The sequence below is a fragment of the Phascolarctos cinereus genome, unplaced genomic scaffold (assembly GCF_003287225.1).
Source record: "Phascolarctos cinereus isolate Bilbo 61053 unplaced genomic scaffold, phaCin_HiC Scaffold_3;HRSCAF=262, whole genome shotgun sequence".
Lineage (NCBI taxonomy): Eukaryota > Metazoa > Chordata > Mammalia > Diprotodontia > Phascolarctidae > Phascolarctos > Phascolarctos cinereus.
In genome coordinates, this window is record NW_027555736.1 from 39,132,028 (window position 1) to 39,152,831 (window position 20,804).

The following is a 20,804-nucleotide window of genomic DNA, read 5'->3' on the forward strand; positions in this document are numbered from 1 at the left end:
TAAGAGTGATTTGCTTTGACTGGTGTGCATGAAGGGGAGTGGCACATGATAAGGCGGGAAGGTAGGTTGAGATGAAGTTTTAAGAGATTTAAATGTCAAAAAGAAGAATATTTAACCTAATTCAAGAGATAATAGGAAGTCAATGGAAATTATTGAGAAGGGAAGAGACATAATCACATCTATGACCTGGGAAAATCACTTTTATAACTGCATGGAAAATGGATTGGAAATGGGATGCCTGAGTCTAGGAGACCAATTAGGAGACTATTAAAATAATCCAGGAGAGAAATGATGAGGGCCTAAACCAGGGGAAGTGGCTGCATGATCAGAGACAGAAGAAAAGATGTGAGAGAGTTTGTAGAGAGAGAAATTACAAAATTTGGTAACTACAGTTATCCCTTCCACATCAAGACTTTTCCCATTGTAGTTTTAATATACTTTGAGTCAGCATAAGAAATTAAATGGGAATTTTTCAGAAGCTGCAGATGACATGCGAAGGCCTATAGATGACATAGAAAAAGTTTAGAAATTCGGAAATGTATAAAAATATGTATATTATTGTATGATATTAACATATTTTATCTTTTAATACCACAATAATTCAGACTTCTTCTTTGGCATGAAGGGAGGACCAAAAAGTTTTACATGGATTTTCCAGATTGCAGGGGTGCTACCCCCTAGCTCTGGGGATGTGGAAGGGATAACTAAATTATAAGAATGGTGGGGTAAATAAGAGTGAGTTGATGATGACACAAAGCTTGAAAATCTTCACACTGAAGGAATGGTAGTGACAGAAATAAGGATGCTTGGTAGAGGGATAAGTTTAAGGGAAGAAATGAATGCTTTGAAAAGACTGGGTTTGAGATGCCTGCACAGCAACCCTTCTGAAATGTCCAGGAGGCAGTCACAACACAGGACTGGAATTTAGGAAAGAGATTAGAGATGTATATTTAGACCTGGGAGTCATGACAATGATCTTGTGAGGGTTCCTTAAGAACACAAAAGCCAGGTATTAAATCATAAAACTCTGAAATGTCACAGCTGGAAGGGGCCTGAGAGATCATATAATCCAACCTGTTCAATTGTGGAAACTGACATTCAGAGAGGGGAAGCATCATTGGAGCATAAATCTAATGTTAAAAATCATCTGACAGGTCATCTGGACTATTTCCCCCATTTAATAAATGAGAAAACTAAGTCCCAGAGAGCAGAAGGAATTTGCCTAAGGTCAGATTGCTCAGGATTCGAAGCCAGGTCTCTTGAGTTCATTGGAGACAATACGCAAAAATGCAAAGGGCACTAAATTTGGCATCAGAAGGCCTGAAGTTAAATCATGCTTGTGCCAATTTTTTTTTATCATGGCACCTCTTAAAACCATAAACTAAGGCACAGGGAGATCACCTTATTCAGTGAAAAGCATGCCCAGATCAATTAAATCATGGATCTTTTGAAATTTTAAAGAAATATAAAAGGGGACCAAAATCAATGCTACTAGTTTGATGTTTGGCAAGATATATCACTTCTATTGAGCTCAATTTCCTAATCTGACAAATGAGATAGTTGCATTAGTTGATGTCTATGCTTGCTGACTGGTTTGGCCTATCTTTATGAAAGAGGGCAAAATTGTTTTTACTCATGTGTCAAATTTGTAGGGTCAGAAGGGATGGGATCTGATGCTGTGTGAGACATTAGAGGTCATTTAGCCCAATGTTCCCATTTTGCAAATGAGAAACTAAGACCCAGAGATGTTAAATGACCAATCCAAGGTCACAAAGGTATTAAAAGGTAAATTAGAATTAGAATTCAGGTCCAGTAATGTCAAGTTGAATCCTTTAAATTAAGTGACTTTATGTGCCTCACGGATTTGCTTTCAGATTTTATTTTGCTAAACTTAGGTCCCTTCAAGCTCACAAGTCCAGTGATCTTAAATGTAGGAATCCTTCCAGTGTATGGCACCCTTGAAAGATGAAAGTGGACATGGCTGTGAGGGACATTGGAAGTCAATCTTCTCACTTAAGAATAGGTGTCCATTCAAATTGCCTGGAAACAGCTTCAGCCCAACCACCTAGGCACATATTGTTTGTTGTAACCTAGACTGGGACTCTAGGTTTCTCTCTTGGACCTGATCTCTTGGCTTTCTGGATTTTCAGTCTCACTTTCCACTCTGGCAATTCCTGTCTCCACTGGGTGTAAAAACATGTTTGACTATGCGGTTGACTCAATCCCAGTCATATAGTCCCCAAAAGTAGACTTAAATTTTGAGTAGCTCTCCCCTGCCCTCTGCTGTCTCTAATAAAAATCCATTGGTTTCAGATCTATCCTATCCTCCACTACCTCAGTCATTGCCTTTTGCAAAGACTTTTCATTCTGTCCTGGTAGCTACTGGGAATATCAAAAAGGGAGACGATCTTAGAGAATAAGAGATGGAATGATACTGTAGTACCTTTATACAATATTCTGCCACCACAGAAATGAATCAAAATCCTCCTCTTGTGCATCATTATGTCAGGAAGGACCCCTGATTCTGCAATTCCAATGTGGAAGAAGATCTGGATGGTGCTACCGAGATGATACCAAATGCTACCATACTATGAGTATGGCCCAATCAAACCACTGTGTGTCTATTATCTGAGACTTGGCCTAAATGAGTGTGTCAAAGTTAATCACCCAATAATTGGCTACTGGTCGGTAGAGGGTTTTTGTTTTGTTTTGTTTCTATTCCTATTTTTATTTCTTTAGCTCTAGCAACTTCTTAGCCCCTCTGCTCTGGATCTAGTATTTTATTCAGTTTGAGGTCAAGATGTGGAGGACTTGGAGAGGGTTCACAGTATATCGAGACAAATGCACAGTGGATTTCATGTGATCACAGACATTACTAGATATTAAGATTCATCGTTCCAATTTATTCATGAGGAAACTAAGGGTACTGAAGTGACTTATTCAGAGTGATATATGTAGTGAGTATGTCAGGTGGAATTTGAACCCAGATCTTTTTTATCCTCTTTCATTCTTCCTCTCTGGGAAATGGTGTCAGTGAACTAAAGTGAGTGGATTTGGTTTTACCAGTCCATGAGGAAGACATATTCTAAGTGGGTCCATCATAGATGCATCAATCTCTTGCTAGAAAGAGGCCATCTAATCCAACACCATCAGTTTACAAGTAAGCAAACTGAGGCTCAGAAAAATGCACTGAATTATTCAGGGATGCATCTAGTTGTTAGAATGTTTCTCCTGGCATTGAATCTTATCTGCCTCTTTGAACTTTCTGCTCATTAATTCTAGTTGTGCCATCTGGGGCCAAGAGAAACAAAAGGAATCACTTTGCTACATGACACCCTTTCAAATATTTAAAGACCACAATGATGGATAGACCCGCTCTAACACATACATACATACACACACACACACACACACACACACACACACACATCCCTACAGGTCTTCTTTTAAGACCAAACATCTCTGCTATCTTAACCAATCTTTGTATGACATGGTCTTTGATACATGCAACATTATGGTCACCTTTCTCTGTACATACTCTAGGTCATCAATGTCTGTCCTAAAATGATAGTCAGAATTGAACACAGTATTCCAAACTTGTTCTGAACCCAGCAGAGCACAGCAGGATAGTCTCTTCTCTCATCCTGAGTTATACACTCCCATTTAGGTAGCCTGAGGTCATAGTTTTCTGAGTAGCCACATCAGACCATGGATGCTTAGCAAGCCATATTGGTTCATATCAGGAAAAGACAGGGAAACTTTTTGTTGGAGTTGATTCAAATCAAATTCTTGCCTGAAAGTGAAGATCCATGGTGTCTCCAGGTCCCTTCTGGCTTAATTTTTGATTTCCAGAATGCTTCTAGTAACTAAACAATCTCAGCCGCATGAGTTATCAAGCTGGCACTTTCCCAAGCAAGCTGTTTGTTGACTTATATGAAGTGAGCGGAAAAAACCAATGGACCCGAATAGCAGTAGTATGTTTCCTTCAGCTTTTTTTAACTTGTTTTTGCTCTCACAGCAGTTAATAGTAAACCTCTGGAAGTGAAATGGGTTTCTTCATCATATCTCTTTTCTCTGTCTCCCAGGCAGGCTCTTGAGTAGAGACTAACAGGTGCAGGATAAGGGCATTTAACCATTTTTGTTCCATGGACCCTTTTGGGAGTAAGCACAAGTAAGCATATAGACCCCTTCTCACAATAACATTCAAATGCATAACATAAAACAAATAAGATTACCCCCAAAAAAATCCAATTACAAAGAGATATAATTATTTGTATTGGTATTGAAAAGTAATAAATTTTAATATAAATTAAAATAATAAGTAAATAAAAATGTTGGAAAAAATAAGTTCATAAACCCAAGGTTAAGAATTCCTACCTGTAGAGCTAGAAGAGATCTCAGTGGGCATATGTGTCACCCCCTTCATTTTGTAGATGAGGAATCTAAAGTCCAGAGAGATTTATAAATTACTCAATATCATGCAGTAAACTTGAGAGGCAAAAAAAAAAAAAAGAGCCTAGGTTCTCTGCATGTTCTTTTCAGTATACCAAGCTGCCTCTGGGTCCTAGCACTTAATATATAGTAAGTGCTTAATAAATTCTTGTTGCCTTGATTTAATAAGACTTATCTCACTGTTTATAGAGGGCAAAAAGGCACTGGAGCTTTCCTTGTGAAGATATGGGTCTTTGGAGAGGGTTCTAAGGGGTAGAAAAATACAGTTAATATAATGGAAACTCCCCCAAGGTCCACCCATCTTTCCCTCTCTCTTAGTACAATGCCAAGCAATGTTTTACTGGTCCAAAAAATAATCTAAATGGAATAGGACTTTGGAAACTTGATCCTATTTCAGTGAGAGGGTGTTGGTGGGGGTTAAGGGTGTGTCATCCAATGGGACAATGAAATTGCTTCTGGGAAGGTCGTTGAATTAAAGACAGCAGGGTGAAGGAGCCTTACAAAATGTGGATAAACAACATCTAAAAATCCTGCTGCTTATCAGGAAATCTCCCAAAAGAAAGTCTCCTCTCCTCAAATTGCTTGAACTCTCTGGCTTTTGCTGAGCTCAGAAATAACAGGCTCAAATCCCTTTCAGTCATGTTTCGATGTTTTCCCTTCAGTGTCAGTCAAAATCAAGACATGCTGAGGGTTGTTGGGAAAAATAAGCTACACAGAGCAGGACTTCGTAGGGGTTGGATAAAATGACCTCCACAGTCCTTTTCAGTTGAAGATACTAATTCTAGAAAGCATGCTATAGAAACCAATGCCAGGAAAACCGGTAAGGGGGGGGGGGAAATCCATGATGTTATAAGAATGAAAGTTGCTTACTTTTTTTCAAGACTCACAAATGACCTAGATCAACTTTATCAAAAACCAATTTGATGACCCCTCCTAAAGTAGCCTTTGCACCTATTGTCCACTTATCCACCTCCACGGTGGAAATAACATTACAGACATGCCTTTCATCTTTTTCCAAATCATTGAGGTCACTTCCTCTGCCAGAAATGTGCAAGCACTACATATTTCTAAACAAGCCTTGTTATAGTCCAGTGCTCTCTTTACCTCAGATATGTCTGGATCAACCCTTTCTTTCTAGGCTGATTACCCATTACTCCTTTTCAAGAGCTTTTATGTTCCAGCCAAATTAGCTTACTTCTTGTTACCCATTCTCAATACACCATCTTGTCTCAGTTATGGCCTCCATATCTAGAATGCCTTCCTCTTCAATTCTGCCTCTTGGAACCACTCTCTCCCCATCTCCCTCAGCCAAAGGCCTTTGAGAGACTTCTCCTGCTTCACCCAGTTTTGAGAACTCCTCCTCTTCAAACTGCTTTTTATTTATTGTGCATATATTTTGTGTTTACTTACCTGTACATATGCAATCTCTCCTGCCCTTGAATGTAAGCTTAGTATTCCCAGGGCCTAACAGAGTGTCTGACTTGTGGTTCGTCCTTAATAAATGTTTGTTGAATTGAATTCTATTGTACTGAGTTGAATTAAGTTGAAAGTGGACAATTCATCATCTTCATCCCTCTCCAGGCTGCATTGCTGACTCATCTCCACAAAACTTTCCCTACCATGCCTGAGAAAGTTCTTCACCCTTCCAAGAGGAAGCTCACTCTACCCCTGGACCACTTCTCACATTGGAAGTAGCCTCTCCCCCATGGCCTCTCCTTCTGATTAACTGGTTCTTCTTAAAAACTCCAGTTTAAGGGGGACCCCTAGGCCAATGATGCCTTCATTGCCCTTCATGACGCATTGCTGCCTCCTCTCCATCAGACTCTACCCACCGCAGCCATCTTCCCTGAGTTCTGAGCCTCTTCCCCTTCTTTTCAGCTCCATTGTATGGGTTATCTTCCCCCATTAGAATGGAAGCTCCTTAGGGATTGTTTTTATTTCTTCTTGTATTTCTATTTCTAGTACTTAGCTCAGTGTGACACACAGAAAGCACTTAATAAATGCCTGTTGGCTTGACTCTATAATAGTATGATTATCAGGCTAAACTGCTGAAGAGGAAAAAAGAAACATTGTGTGTACTTTTTTTTCTTGAGACAGATATTTAATGATGATTAGCAAGCATGTGGACTTTCAAAGAAAATTTTAGTTCAGTAAAAAATACATTCATACATTAAAATATTCTTCCAGGAGGCAGTAAGCCTTGGAGTCAAAAGTCTGTGTTCCAGTCCCCACATATACTGACTATATGATATATACTGGCTATATAATTCTAGTTCAGTCACTCCTTATGGATCCCAGGCAACCCTCAAAGACCAGAAGTAGCAAAGCAAGTTTCTTCATTAGGAGTTCACTATATTAGAAGAAGCATAGGTCAATTCCCCCCCCCCATTCTCCACCAATCAAAAGACCAGATGGATAGATAGATAGATAGATAGATAGATAGATAAATAGATAGACAGACAGATAGATAGATAGATAGATAGATAGATAGATAGATAGATAGATAGATAGACAGATAGATAGATAGACATACAGATAGATACATGAAGATATAAGTCCCAGAACTTCAAAGTTGGAAAAGACTTCAAAGGCCATCTGTCCCAACTTAAGCTTGGACAAGAATTTCCACTATAATATTCCAGACAAGTGGCTATCTACTTTTCAACTGAAGACCCCTACTGAAGAAGGACATGTACCTTCTGAGGCAGTCCATTCCTCTTTTGGATAATTCTGGATGTCAGGAAATCTTTGAGCCAAAACCACAAAATTTGCCAATTGATAATTGATTTGTTCAGATCTTATTTTTATGGAACCATAGAAATGGAAGGGACTTTAGAAGTTGGTCTTCTGTTCTATGGTTCTGATCCTCATAATTCGTAATTCCAAAGCCATAGCCTAAGGCCCAGATCATCCTATTTTGGATTTCACTGACAGAAAGCTTCTTCAAGTATAATGTCTCCCTGCTGTGGTCCACCATTATTTGAGCAATGGAGACAGAGTAAAGCAGAGATATCTGAGATGTTTTAGAAGAAAAATTGATAGAATTTGTTAGCTGACTTCATAAATGGAATAAAACAGAGGAATGATTCAAGATTTGAGATGTGGAGGATGGGAGAATGATATTAATCCTTGCTTCACATTTATCCTGGACTTAAAAAAATTTTTTAGTCTCCAGGTTTCCTGTTATTTATTTGCCTCATTTCTTTTCATTTTTCCTAATCAATGTTTGTATCAATTCATTTACTTTCATGATAGATTGATCTTACTCCTACTAGCATGCCCAGTGTAAGTGTGTTAAGACCATGATTACATCATGAATCTTCTACATTAGACAGGCATTCCTGAAAATAAGATGGAAATAGATTACCAATAAATACATAGGTTCAGGGGTGGCCTTCCATGTAGTCACCAAAGAAGAAAAGTATTCCAATCCAAGAGTCCTCACTCCACTCTAGTCTTCAGATCTACACTCTCCCTTTTCAACATTGGTAGGCAAGACTCATTTAATCTCTAACTCCATACTTCCCAAAGAGCAGATATGGTTGCTCATACTTCTTGGGTGAGTATGGAATCACCAATTACAATCCCTCTAATAATATAGCAGATGACCTGAACTTATCATCCGCCTTGAAAATATACCCTGAGGTCCCCTGATCCTTACTATCTGCTTTGCTGCTATAACCTACAGATACCCAGACTTTCTGATCTGATCTTCCAATGAAACCTACAGACCCTCTGGGATGCCACCCAACCTGAAGCAGCATCTTTAGGAACATCAGGCTTGTCCATTCGCCTTATAGCTGTGCCTTCCTTTACATGTTTGAGAACAGGTGCTTTCTTACTCTCCCATTGGTATTCCACAGCATAACAAAGTGCTTGGTTTATAGTAAGAAGTTAGTCAATGCTTTTTGTTCATCCATTCAAAAGTATAGTCCTCAAATGCCTATTATGAAGGTGCCAAGAAAGTGAGGAACAATGAAAGGGAGAAAGAAAAGTGGGTAGTGCGGGCCTGCAGGGCTTCTTAAAAATTTTTCTACTAGCAAGCCTTTCAATGATCTTTTTTTTTTTTTTTTTTTGGTGAGGCAGTTGGGGTTAAGTGACTTGCCCTGAGTCACACAGCTAGTGAGTGTGTGTCTGAGGCCAGATTTGAACTCAGGTCCCCCTGACTCTAGTGCTGGTGCTCTGTCCACTGTGCCACCTAGCTGTGCCTCCCTTCAGTGTTTCTTAAACTGTGGGTTTCGACCCCACGTGGGGTTTAAGAAGTACTGGACTGTAGTGGAAGGAGTGTTGAACTGTTACTCAGAAAGACATGAGTTCAAATATTGCCCCAGATACATCTTAGTTGTGTGATCTATGACAAATCATTTAACCTCTCTCAGCCTCAGTTTTCTCATCTGAAAATGGGGATAATAATGATTCCTACCACCTAGGCTTGTTCTAAAGTTTGAATGAGATAATATATGTAAAATGATTTGTAAATCTTAATAGGCTAGATAAATGGTGGCTATTATTGTTGTAAGAGAGACTTCAAATTCCTCCTTTGCTCACCATGTAAGGCCCAACTCTAACAAGAATTCATCAAAGCCCGATTATGAATAGGGTGCTGTTCAAGGTACTGGGGAGACAGAGACATAATGAACATTTCTGCGTGTTGTCAAGGAGATTTGGTCCTATAGGAAAGATATAACATACAATCAGATATGAAAATATGTGATTATTTGAAAAGGGTGAGGATATCGACAGTTGAGGGGAACAAGAAGGCTTCCTATCTGAGGCAGCATATGAACTGAGCCAGAGGAAGCTAAAAATTTGAAGAGGAGGTCATGCTTTGTAAACAGCAGAAACAGCCTCTGCAAAGGCAGAGAGTTCCTAGGGTCAGAGTACAGAGAGTAGGTAAACTTGGCTAGAGTATACAAAGGGCAGTAATGTTCAATGAGCCTGGAAATGTTGGCTGAAGCCAGATTAGAAAAGGCTTTAAATGCCAAGCTGAGAAATTTGTATCTTGTCCTGGAGCCACTGGAGGTTAATGAGCACAGGAGTTAAGTGGTCAGCCCTGTATTTTAGGGAGATTATCTTGACAGCTCTGTGGAGGATGGATAGAAGAGGAGACAGATCAGAAACTAGGAATCCAATTCAGGAGTGTGGTGAAGTCAACCAGCTCCTGACTGTTCATTGTTAAATTTTCAGTGTGAGCCTTTACACTCGAAAATCAATGCTACAAATCACGGCTTGACTTAGTGTTTTGTTGATTATCTAGACTTAAGACAGTGATAGAAAAAATGCAAACGCTGCAAGTTAAATTTAGAAATGTGTTGTGCATTTTTGGAGAGCTGGTTGTTAAACACATATGAGTATACCTCCATGGAAGGGGACAGAGGCAAGAGACCTTATGAGAGCAAGATCAGTAGGTATGGCTATTGATCAGATTTGAGGTATAAAACACAGTGAAGATCAAGAATGTCTCCTCCTCTTGGAAAACACTGTCTGTTCACTATTGAACTGCCAAAGACCTCCTACCTTTCTTTATCCTTTACACCTCCACTCTCCCCGACCCCCACCTATACACACGTTCCTACGAAAGGTAAGGAGCAAGATGGCCCCCTGGCGCTCTGAATTTCAAGAGAAAAGAAGAGAACTTCAAAAGATATGAGCCCTTATGAGACAATTCTTGAGCCCAGGCCACAACTTCCAGTCTGGTCTTGTCAGGTTGCAGTTCTCAGAGTCTCCCAATGTGTTTCTCTGGTACCTTGGGAACTTGGGGCAATGGCTTCCCTTCTGCCTCCCAAACTCTATGACAGCTATAGGAGTCAATGGAGATGTTCTCCTTTTCAAACTCCAAGTCCAACTCTATTAACAGCAATGTTCCTCCTTAATAAAACTATGTGATTCATTTGCTCAATTTCCTGGGCCATATTCTTCTGCCTGGAGATGAATGAGGGAGATAGTTGGTATTACCTATATATTTAATCCCCACATTCCTTCTCCCCACCCCCACCTTGCAATTACAGACAGCTAGAAATGAAAGAGAAGAAGTGAGTTAGCGTTTATTAGGCATCTGCTATGTCCCAGGCACCACAGTAAGTATTTCCAAATATCTCATTGGATCTAGCTAGGATATTATTGCATCAGTTCTTGCTTTCTTTGTATACTCGATAGTTTGACACAGTGCCTGGCATATAGTAAGTGCTAAATAAATGCTTATTCACTGATTGACCAATAATCACTGCTATTTAGAGAGCTCTCTAAGTTTGGTACTCAAAAATGCATTATCTGATTTGAGCCTTAGAATAACCCTGTAAGGTTGCTACTAGAGGTATGACCAGCCTCCTCTTTACAAATGAGGAAACTGAGACCCTGAGTAAAATGACTTGTCTATAGCCACACTATTAACAAATGTCAGAGGCGGGGTTTGAACCCACATAATCCTGACTCCAACTCTAATGTTCTTTCCACTACAATGTGCTTTATTACCACAATGCCTGAGATAGCTAAGCAGACAGGCACTTAAAGACAGACCCATCAAATAATAGTAATAACCATTCATACAGCACTTTTAACTTTGCAAAGTTTTTTTTTTTTAACAAATATTATCTTATTCTATCATCACAACTATCCTGGGAATTGAAATAGGTAAAATTTCCCCATCTTACAAATGAGGAAACAGGCTTAGGGAAGGTAAATAACTTACCCAGGGTCATTCAACTAGTAAATGTCTCATGTTGGATTTAAACTCTGGTTTTCCCGACTCCAGGTACATCATTCTATTCAATGAACTACCTAGCAGCTTCCTCAAAGATGCAGAATATTTTAAAGAGCTGTAGCTCACAATTCTTCTCCTTTTCTTATGATTCCCATCAGGAACACCATTCTAGGCATGAACACACACACACACACACACACACACACACACACACACATACACACACACAAGCTTTTCACTCAACTCCTCCTAAGCCTCTTGCCCTCCAGATCCTATCTTTTTTTGTTTTTTCAAAAAGGAGACATTTCTTTTGATCCTTGAAATAAAAAGATGATAAAAGTTTGTATAAAATAAAACACTATTTGCTTCAACATAATCTGAAAAAACTGGGGAGAATAAATATAATATCAGTATAAATCATAACATTGCAACTAATCATTGTGGTCCGGTGGGTGCCTTGATTTCTCAGGCTCAGTACTGGGTGTTTGTTGCTCAGATTCTAATGCTTGGTGAATTGTCAGTTGCTAGGGCAACTTTACAGTTTCTGTTTATTTGAGGGAGTAAAGAAGTAAAACAGATATCCATCCAATCTCTAAAAGACTGACAATAAACATCAATAGCTACCTTGAGGTCATAGTAACTCAGACCTTCAACATAAATCTCATGTTTTATGAAAGCACGTCACTATCACCAGTTCCCAAGATGCTCAGTTGTCTTTGTCTCCTGTTCCCTGGGCCAAGCAGCAACCAGTAGTATATCTTATAGGTTTAAATGTTATTAAACATCCTCAAACAGAGTAGAGTAAGATTTTAAAGCACTTCATTTAGAAAGAAATGAGAGGAAATTCCCATGTGATCTGGATATACTGATGAGAAAGGCTGTAGGACTTTGAGTAGTCTCCCAGTAATTGGGGAGTTTTTGCATGTTCCATGCCTTGAAGCAGGTCTAGGTGCTGTCTCTAAGTCTCTAGGATATGTTGGAGAATTTTCATTCTAAATCATAGGATTGGTCCTAAAGGGATTTTACTTAATTTTTTTGGCATTCAGTCATTTCATTTGTGTCCAACACTTCATGACCCAATGTGGGGTTTTCTTGGCAAAGATCCTGGGGTGGTTTGCCACATCCTTCTCTAGATCTGAAAACTAATAAGCCTGAATTCCATTTCCACTTCTGTCTTCTGACATGGGCTGGGTTCTAACTTCATGAGTGCCTCAAGAAACAGGAAGACAGAGAGGAAGTCATAACTGCCTCAGGATATTCTATGGGAACTGTCAGAGAGGTTTCTCAAAGATCACTGCTAGTCAAAGCTGTGCTCTCTTCTAAGGCCTCATAGCCCTTGACTGCAGCATTTATCCCTATTGATGCCCCCCTACCTTTGCTCTCCATCACATCCTACTCCCTGGCTTTCTTTTTCCTCTTCCAGACACTCTTTATCTTCCTAAGCCCTTAAGGTAAGTATCCTCCCTCTTCTCTCTGTATTTTTCTTTATATTTTCACTCCTTTTTCATAAGGTCATAGATTCTGATGTTGAAGGGACTGAAGAGGACATTTTAATCTAACCCACTTCAATTTATAGAGGAGAAAACAGGGGCCTAGAAAAGTAAAGTGACTTCACAAACTGTAATGGAAGGTAAAGTAATTTCTAACAAAGTTAAAACTAGGAAGGGCATTAGGGGACATATAGTGTGACCCATTATTTTACAGAGAGGAACACTGAGGCCCAGAAAAAAAAATGAAGTTACTTTCTAAATATTACACAGCTAGTAAGTGGAAGAGCTATGATTCAAATGCAGTCCCCTTACTGCAAACCCAGTACTTTCTCCCATTATGCATGCCACTTCTGCCAGGCTAAGTAGTCATAACTTCATCCTCTAAGCCAGGGTTTCATAAACTTTTTTTTTCCTGTCCTGATCCTCTTTGGAAGTTTAGTGAAGCTTATTGACCCCTTTTCAGAACCATATTTTCAAATGCATCAGACAAAATACAGAGTATTTCAAAGGAAACCAATGATATTGTAATAATATAATTTTCCCCATCAAAGTTCACAGACCCCCCCCGAAATTGATCTTCCATGATAGTCCATGACAGTTTGAGACAATTGGGAGCTACTGAGCTTAGGTGACTTGCCCAAGGTCACAAAAATTGTATGTAGCAGAGTGAGGAATTGAAAACAGATCCATTCAAAATCAAATGATCTTTCCACTGTTTCATATTCTCTTCTCAATTCTGGTTTCCTATTTCAGTCCCAGTAGGTTGTCTTAGAGAGCCTAGTGTAGGGCTCAGAGCTAAAAGAGACCTTTGATAACGTAGATGGAATATATATCTATGGAATAGATATAGATATAGACATAGATATAGATATAGATATAGATATAGATATAGATATAGATATAGATATAGATATAGATATAGATATAGATATAGATATAGATATAGATATAGATATAGATATAGATAGATATATTCCATACATATATTCCATATATATATATATATATATATATATATGTGTGTGTGTGTGTGTGTGTGTGTGTATGGAGAGAGAGAGAGAGAGAGAGAGAGAGAGAGACAGAGACAGAGACAGAGAGACAGAGAAATTTAAGTCCTTCCTGATCTGACACATGCTAGTTGGGTAATGATCTTGGGAAGTGCCCCTGAGCCACCTCTAACACTATAAATTGCACAACAGCTGCTGATCTTCATTGATTGAGAAAGTTTCCTCCCTGCAAGATACCCTAATGATTTAGTTGATTTCTGCAATCTCAGTAATTTTGATTTTCCTTCAAACGATGCAGATCACATCTAATCCGTGCCTGCCATCCTATGTAGCTTTCGCCCATGTCTTCCTATGTCAGCCACAAGGGCTTGAGCCAATCACCCAATGGCTTTCTTTGCTTTCCCCTAACATTGCTAGAATATTACAGTATTCTGGATTTCCAACTAGTATCCCATTCTTTCACAAAGTGATCAGACATCTTTTTATAGATTGTATAGTTACCTGATATCCAAACTCTATATTTATTTCATGTTTCAGCCTGCCCACACCCACCATATGCCTCTTTTTTGCCCTCTATGTGACATTAATTTTTGTTTCCTCAGAGTCTGTCATATTCCATGTCTCCCAGCCACATAATAATATCAGTAGATCATTGGTGTTAAAGAGATGGATTTTTGTTGGAAGAAGTTTGGAGTAATTTAAAGATCTTTGCAGTTTCCTCAAGGCAGTCCAACCCATTCTCCTCCTCAGCTTAATTCAGGATCCAACTCATTATTCATGTATAATGTCAGTCCCAGGGCTTTCTGAATGTCATTGCTATCATAGGAAAGAAAAGGAAGGAAGGAAGGAAAAAAGAAAGAAAGAGGAAGAAAGGAGGAAAGAAGGATAAAGGAAGGAAGGAGGGAAGCAAGGAAGGAAGAAAAAGAAAGAGAAAGACAGAGAGAAAGAGGAAGGAGGGAAGAAAGAAAGTAGCACCCTCTCTTGCTAGCAACTCATTAATTGAGTTGCTAATTTATTACATTAATAGCCTGGAATCTGGGCTTAAGGATAGGAGTAGGAAATAAGCTATGTGTAAAACTTAGGGAAATGTATGGAACCATAACTGTTCTATAGTAAGATATAGAGTCAAAGTTAAGGGAGAAGATCAGTCTGTTACCATCTTCCTATTTGGAGTAGCATAGGAAAAGTTAGGCTTGGGAAAGGGGTCACTGAAACAGTTTGACCACACAGCTTCAATGCCAGCAGAAACAACTAGGTGGAAAGGCTTCCACCACCATAAGCAGAGCCGGCCAGGATAATCCATCCAAGGGAGCCTGTTTTAGGCAAAACAATTAAGGACATAGAGGATGGGGAAAGGCAAAGGAGAAAGGCCAGCAACCAATATAATATGCTTTTCTAGAGGAAGGTGAGGGAAGCAGTAGACCTGAAAACCAAGGGCACGGGAAGCCAACAATGGATAAGTAGACTTACTGAAGCCCAGAAGAAAGGAAATGACTACGTGGAATTACAGAAGAGAAATAGCAGCCAGTGATTCCAGGCTGAGCAGGCAAATTCTCGTAAGCTAAGTCACTGAACAACCTTACTAACCAAAACTATTAGGCAATTATTATTAGTTAGTAAATAATAGATAACACATAGTACTTTAAGGCTTAGAAGGTACTTCACATACATTATCTCCTTCAAGCCCTACAACAAGTTCGTGAGGGAGATGTTGTTATCATCCCCATTTTACAGAAGAAGCAGAAGCTTTGAGATGTCAAATGACTTGCCCAGAGTCGCACAGCTACAAAGTGTCTGAGGAAGCATTTGAACCTAGATCTCTCCTGGTTCTCTATCCACTAAGCTAGACCTGAGGTTTTAGAAAGGATGAGAACTACCAACAGGGGTCAGATCAAAATGGAAAAGAGAGACAAGAACAATAAAATTTAGTTCACTACACTTAGTGTGTACGATGAAGATTGATTCTTGAGCTTACATCCCTTTACTACTTAGCTTCCTACTACTTAGTCAGAATTCAGGTACCTCCTTAGACATACACGGTCTAAGTGACCCTGGGAAAATAAAATAATTTCTCAGTGCCCCACAGGCCAGTCTCTAGATGCTAACATGTACTGGTAGAGAGGCTTTCCTCCCATGGGGTTTCCCTATGTCAATGAAATCACAAATCTAATCACTATCCCTATTTCCCCTTGTATATATTCACTACCACGTAGAAGTAAATCCATTAAAAGGGCTAAAGAAACATTAGATGATTTCAGAGAACAGGGAAAGGGAAAAGGGGAAAAAGCAGTTTGCTAACTCAAAGGTAAAGGTAGGTTATGAATAAATCCAGTTCATAAAATAGAAGTAGAGGCAGTGAGAAATAGAATCGCACCAAGGCATTCACCTTGGGCCTGGCTAATGGAAGCCAGCAGGGCTGCCTTTGGGGTCTTTTAGGAAGTACCAAAAAGACTCTGTTAGATTTCTTGGCAGTTACGTAACAATAAATAGAGTGTTTTGATGGGAAAGGAGAGGGCTGAAGGAGCTGGGAAAAAATATTTTTCCCCTTTTATTTCTCTTTCCTTCCTACTTTATTTCCTTACTTTCTTCTATGCCTCAGTCATGTGGTCAGTTTATTTGTATGTAAACACAACTTCTTGCTCCAATTATTGAGCCAGAGAATTATGTTTTCTTTTCCCACACATTAATGAAAATGGGGGAAATGCTGTTGATCTTAGGAATGTGGCCAGGGAGATTTTATTCTTAAGTAAAACAATCTCACACTTGTCATTTTCTTCCCTGACAGAACTGTTTGTCTTTCCTAGCTGGCATGCCCGGTGTCCTCTGCAAGTCATTTACAGAGCCCAAGAACAGGTTCAGAGCCTTGCACCAGTCATTTGATTTCATGCTTCACAGTGGCTCCTTTGTTATCCATGGTAATTTACAACTGTTCCGGGACAGGTAAGAGTCTGAGCCGAAAGGTGAGACTTTGGCTCAGGATTTGTGCAAGATACACTCTTAATAAACTCAAAGGCCTGGGGTCCTAAATCTAAGAGGAGACACCAGCTGCCATGCGTTGATCTATTGTCTCTGTAATCTCTTTGTATGCTTTTATTTAATGCAAACACTGTTGGAGAAGAGAGAAATTAGCGAGCACTGCAGCAAGATATTCTGCCCTGTTGGAAATACAAAGGGAAATCTAGGACACAGGCATAACTCATTATATTACTAATAACCCCTTAAATCTGTACAGTGCTTATCATTTCCAAAGCATAATCACATTCATAGAGAAGGCATTTTGGCCTTATTTTCCAGATGAAGAATTCGATGCTGGGAGAGAGTAAGTCAACATCCAAAGTAAAATTGAAGGAGTGATGCCGCCACGAGAAGTCAAGTTTTCTTGGTCCCTCTTTTCTTGATTGCTTCTACTGTATTACATTGCCTTTGAAATTCAATATCAACCCAGGTCAATATTAATTATACCATAAGTAATCATAATAAAATACTGACCTAAAGAGAAACTGAGGTTCAGAGAAACAAAGTGTCTTTACAGTGCCTGGGACCTAGTAGGCTTGTTGGTTGATTGATTCAGAGGTTACACATTTTGTTAGCTGGAAAGGCAAGATCACAAATCAGGTCTAAAACTCCTTACTCACAATATAGTGTTCTTTCTACCATAACCCACTCTTTCTGTCCTAAGAGGAAAAAAAAAACAGAATGGGAGATGGATCAATTTAAGAATAAAATTTGCTGGGTATGGATTATTCCCTTATTCATAGGACCCAAAGGAGATAAGCAACATATTCCTCGTTTTCAATAATATCCAGTAATGAAAAATAAAGCAGATTTGTGGAGCAATACTTTGGGCCCAAAGTTGGGTTTGCACACATAAAAATCAGCCTTTCCCAAAGCACCCTCAACTACTTGGTGACAGAACCAAGACTGGAACTCCTATTTCATTGTCTCAAGAGAAAAGGAATTGAGCATCACATATCCTCAGCATCTAGCACTGTGCCATGAGCATAATAGGTGCTTAACAAATTCTTTTTGATTGATTGTACAGTATCAATACTACCTACCTCACTGGGTTGTTGTGAAGATAAAGTGAAATACTATCAGCAAAAGGCTTATAAAGGCATTGAGACACACTAGAAAGAATGCTGCATCCAGAGTCAGGATGCTTGGATTTGATTTTCACCTTACTTAGCTGTGTATCAATCAGACTCTCAGAAACTACTATCAGATTTGCTTATCAATGTTGCATCCAGAGTCAGGATGCTTGGGTTTCATTTTCACCTTACTTATTAGCTGTGCATCAGTCAGACTCTCAGAGCCTAGTAGGTACCAGGCATTTGAGTAATGAGGAAAATAATACTTGTTCTACTTACGTCATAGGGGAGCAGGGAAGAAAGTGACATAGAGCTGGGTGTGGCTAGAACCAGATTAAGACATAAATAGGAAATATTTAACAAAATAGATAAAAAATACAGTAAGACATAGATAACAATACATTTTAAAACTAAGCCAATATGTTCCTACAGGGATATATGTGTATAGATTAATGGCCCCCATTTTTACCTGAGTTTGGTTACCACTGCCTTAAAGCACCATTCTTGGGGTCAGTTACCAGGATTTAAAGAAACTTTAACAAAGAACTAGATTAGCCAAGTCAATGCTGAAATCAATAGGCCCTTTAGTTGAGTGTGTTTTAATTTGAACAAGGCAAGGTTTTCATGTCTTAACCTGAGGTATGCAGAGGTATGTGTAGGAAGGGAGAGGGACAAGGGAAGTGGTGGGGATGGGGACTTTAGACTTATCATTACCTGAAACACAAGGGTGCAACTGGACCTCTGGAGAGGCAGGACAGATCTGTGATTTACCCAGGGTGTGGGAGAGTCTAAGAGTGAAATGATCTTAATAGCCATAGAACTAGGATGGCGATACAGATCACTGATCCTACATTAGCCACATTCCCAATCCAACATCCAAATTATGCTAATCCCTCATTAATCCTCCTCCTTTGTTTCAGGAAATCTCAGGGACCCCAGATAGCAGGATCATTAATGCACCTGAAATCTACATTTTGCGTATATAAGTTGGGATTTTGATAAGTGCTCAAATTTGGCTTCCCATCTGTTCTATATGAGGTAGGCATTTCCAGTTAGCTCAGAAGCAGAACATTTCTAGTCTGGAAGATTCTAGAAATAAAAGATTCCACATATTAGGGGATTCAGAAAAGGGGCAGAGGGGCAGGAAGAGGGTACCAAGAATGGCTAGGGCAGACACAAGTGTATTAGAAAAGGACTATACCCCCAACAAAGCATGTGTGTATATGTATGTATGTGTATATTCAAACTCTGCTGCAGAGAGCACAACTCTGATGGGCTGGCTGCATTGTTTGAATGCTTGCCAAAAAGACTATTTTATGGAGAACTCACACAGGGCAAGTATTCACATAGTGGTCAGAAGAAACAATACAAGGACACTCTCAAGGTCCCTCTTGGGAACTTTGGAACTGATTGTGTGGCATGGGAAACACGCACAGGACTGCTCATCATGGCGGGCCCTCATCAGAAAAGGTGCTGTGCTCTGTAAGCAAAGCAGAATTGAAGTAACTCAAAAGAAACATGAGATGTGCAAATGTAAAGAATCCACTTCAAATACTCACATGGACTATTTGTTCCCAACCTGTGGCGGAGCATTCCAAGCTCATATTTGTCTGATCAACCACAGTCGGGCACACTGTAACTTGACTCTGGCATAGTGATGTCTTTTTGGTGCTCTTTGAGAATGAAGGACAACAACATTACAATAATACAGTGTGTGCGCGTGTGTGTGTGTGTGTATGTGTGTGTGTGTATGTGTGTGCAAGTAGATGTTACAGTAGATAGAACCTTAGCACTGGAGTCAGGAAGACTCATCTTCCTAAGTTCAAATCTGGCTTCAGATAATTATTAACTATCTCTCCCTGAGCAAGTCACTTAACCCTGTTTGCCTCAGTTTCTTTCTGAACAAAATGAACTGCTGAAGGAAATAGCAAACCACTCCAGGATCTTCACAAGAAAACTCTCAAGAGAATCAGGAAGAGTTGGAAGCAACTGAAACAACTGAACAAAATATGTGCATGTTGTTATTATCTGTAACTATAAATCGCTATGTAAATATGAGCTATGATTATACTGAAAAAAGCACAAGTTCAATGAACCCAGAACCAGACCCTTCAAATCTTAAAAGTGCCCTGAGTTCACATTTCTATTAGCTTTTTAACATTTACAAAGTTTTTCCCATGTGATAAGGTGTATGAGAATGTGGGCAACCAAAAAAAATTAATGTGATCTTTTCCTGGATTAGTAGACACAAAGAATCCAAAATGAAAGAAGTGATGGTCCCACTTTCCCCTATCCTTCAAGAACCATATTGAATGAAAAATGTTTAGTTCTCAGTACCACTTCTTAGGAAGGATGTTGGCAAGATTGTGTGCGCATAAAGAAGAATAATGAAGATGACTAATAATGATGCTAAATGAGAATTTTTCTGAGGGAACTGGGAACACTTAAGATGGAGAGAACTGATGAAGGTAATGGAAGGGTGGAAGAGAACATGATATTTTTCTTCAAATATCTAAAGGGCCATGATCTAGGAGAAGGATTCAACTGGTTAGACCTAAAGAATAGAACTGGGAACAAGTGTGAAGTTATAAACAGGCAAATATTATTCAACACAAGAAAAATGTTTCTAACAATTGGAGCACTTACAAAGGCATATTTATATTTTGCCTTGGTAATGAGCTTACCATCACTGAAGGTCTTCAGAAAGATACAGTATGATAACTTGTGAAGATGTTGTACATAATGCAACAATATAATGTATATGTGATTCCTTTTCAACTACCAGGCAAGGCAAAAGTGAGGAAAGACTACATTTCCCAAGAGAGCTGGGCCCACAGCATGAGTTCGGAGAGTGGGAAGGAATATTTCATTATCTGTACTCTGGGATCTTATTAGATTTTTAACATTTTAAATGTCATTTCACAATGTTTTAAAGGGAAGAATGTTGGTAGAATGATCCGGACCTGAAGATAAGGGAAATAGGAATATAAGCATCAGAGTTTCAATATTGGGCAAAGGCTGGAAGTCACAATAAAGAAGCGTGGGAAGTTATTCCATGGATAAGCAT